This window comes from Cynoglossus semilaevis, chromosome 14 (assembly GCF_000523025.1).
Source record: "Cynoglossus semilaevis isolate Cse_v1.0 chromosome 14, Cse_v1.0, whole genome shotgun sequence".
NCBI lineage: Eukaryota > Metazoa > Chordata > Actinopteri > Pleuronectiformes > Cynoglossidae > Cynoglossus > Cynoglossus semilaevis.
The window spans coordinates 18,751,029-18,753,725 of record NC_024320.1 but is presented as its reverse complement, the minus strand read 5'-3'; the positions used below and the strand labels follow the sequence as shown (position 1 = coordinate 18,753,725).

Sequence of the window (2,697 nt, the reverse complement as noted above, 5' to 3'; positions counted from 1 at the left end):
CTGCTGTGTTTACAAGTTACATCGAGTTCCATTGGCTCCGCTTCTGATGGCTACAATTCTTAATAAGGAGCACATCTGAACATGACTCTACCTGAGTCTGGTTCTAAGCTAATAGCACTGCAGGGCCACTGGGAGGTGAGTATGAGCAAGCCTTCATCTGCACTAAGACTGTGTTAATAAAAGAGCTTTAACCCTGGTATTCTTCCAGTTCCTTGTCTGGAATGGACCTTGCTGATGTATTGTAACTACCTTTTGTGTTGTTGCTGTTGCTTAAAGCCTCCGAGTGAACTGTTTATGTTTCGGTAAATGAGTGTATCTCAACGCGCACGTCAAAATAAAGATCTGTTTTGTGTCGTTGGTGAATCATACACATGACAGTGATCCCACAAAATCTCTGGCTCTGTGCAAGTGTGAAGCATGCTGGTGATGGTGTGAAGGCAGAGAGATGTTCTGGAAATGGACTTTGAATAAGAAATTAAATCGTTTTTTTAAAAATTGCCTAGAACGTTTAAAGTAAGTGGAAGAACAAGACATCAGTAGTTGAAAAGCTGAACGTTTTTCGCAGGTTTTATTTTATTAATTTATTTATTTATTGCCTACTTCAGATCTCGGTTCTGTTCACCGTTCACCGTGTCCTGACGCTGGTTAATAACACGATCAGATCCAGTCGGTAATTGCATCACACTCAGAATAATAACTTGATGGCAGCCCTTACTGACAGAGAATGGAGTACAGACACTCAAGCCTGAACACGCAACGCTTGTTGCTACGTTTACCTGTGAACCTAAACGCACCACTACTTGTTTACAAACAAACAACGACGAAAAAACAGGGAGTCGAGCAGTAAAATACGACCATACAACACTGCAAATAGCATTTTCTTTTTCTTCACAGCTCCAGTAAACCTACACGAAGTTGAACTTTTCCACACTGTCAGCCTGGTTTTACCTGCTGCCGTGTCGGAGTCTCTGCTGCTCTCTGCTCAGATCCGACGATCGCAGCACTTTCCGTCTTTAAAAACTTTTCTCTGCCGCTGGTTTTATCTTTGCTTCAAGGCTTAGGTCACATCCTGCAGTTTTATTCCACATCGCTACGGCGACCGTGATCCTCTGTCAGGCTTCTCCTCCTCCTCCTTCTCGCTACAGCGGACCAGGACTCTCTCAGTCCAACGGCTGTCGATGGGAGTCGGTTTGCAGGTGTTGCCAGAGTCGGTAACGCCTCCCCCTCTGCCTCCCAGAGCTGCTGTACACAACTTAATTCTCCCAATCACGAACAAAATGGAGCAGGGGCGTAATCATAAGTTTAGGTGTGACTTACCTGAAGGGAAAAGGCATGGCTTCCAGATAACTATTAAATAAAAGATGTTCTTCATGTTGTTGCATACTTTACGTGTTACTGTTTGTTATTTTTAAAAGGAAAACCAAGAGGTGGGTGCTCTTGCCTTACAGCATTGGTTCTCAAAGAGAGGGGCCAGGCCTCTCTAGTGAGCCTTTGTTTTGTTAAGTTGTGACAGGAGGGTGCAACAACAGCCTCTCTACAAAAGGGAAACACTGCGGAGGAGGTTTGGGGACCAGCGTCTTACAGTAAGAACAACACAGATTTGATCCCAGTTGGTAACAAATGGTCCTCCTAAAGGGACAGTCCATCTTTTTCCCATTTGTTTTCTCTGGGTAACCTACTCTAGTTTCCTCCCAGTAACCAAACGTCACGCAGCATTAGGTCAATGACTTACTTTAAACTGTCCAGAAGTGTGTATTTGAGTGTGATTGGTTGTTTATCTTTATATGTAGTTCTGTGGTGGACCTAAGAACTGTTTTGGGTGTATCTGGCCCTCGTCCATCAGGAGAAGATGAAGGGAAAACACAATAAGAAATTCTTAGTACTACCCATCATTTACTAATCAGTAATTTTTGTGCGCTCAATAAAGAGAAAGAGTGAAGAGATTTTTTTAAAAAATAATAAAGAGAAAGAGTGAAGAGATTTTTAAAAAAAAAAAAAGTATACATATTTGTATTTGTTAGCAGTTTTATAAAAAAAAACAGAGCTTACTTTTATAATACATGAAAAAAAAAACCATTTACTCAGAGCTTACTTTTATAATATATGCTGAATAAATGTCCACTGACACCTAACATGCACTTACATATACGATATTTCTTAATATTTTGAATTATCCCAGTTAGGTAATGCAACGTATAACTTCACTCCCTTTACCTGCTGTTTACAATATATTACATGTGTAGACCCCAGTTAGACTATAACTACCAAACGAAACAGAACACGGGGACATGATATAAACCTGGTGTCAAAGAGAAACCCTTCACATTCTCTCTTCCAGATCTGCATCCCCTAACATTAAGTTTAGTAACATTGAAAAGAAAACGGTGACATAGAATCATAAATGTTTTATCGCCAAAAGAAATGTATCCCGACGCCGTCGCCGTGCTTAATTTGAGAGACATATTGGACCCGAACCCATTGACCCTACCACAGTTTAAGACACATCAGACAATAGTACCATCTGCTGGAGAAAGTATAACAACACGTTTAAGACGGAACCCCTGCATGACTTTCAGAAAATCTTGTGTATTAATCGATGTAAAAAGAAGTACGTGTACACATACGGATACAGGTCACAATTGTGGAAAAAGGACAGATGATTATTATTTTATTTTTAAACTAATTAATGCGCTGCGG

At 40.7% G+C, this 2,697-nt stretch overlaps 1 protein-coding gene across 1 annotated transcript in view; it reads right to left on the bottom strand.

Moving 5' to 3' along the window:
- The window catches only part of arhgef28a (Rho guanine nucleotide exchange factor (GEF) 28a), a 44,774-nt gene extending 43,496 nt beyond the window's left edge, over window positions 1-1,278 (bottom strand). Inside the window, exon 1 of the mRNA XM_017038347.2 lies at window positions 949-1,278. The gene's annotated coding sequence lies outside the window, so the exon portion shown is untranslated. The remainder of the gene's footprint in view (window positions 1-948) is intronic.
- Between the last annotated feature and the right edge of the window lie 1,419 nt (window positions 1,279-2,697).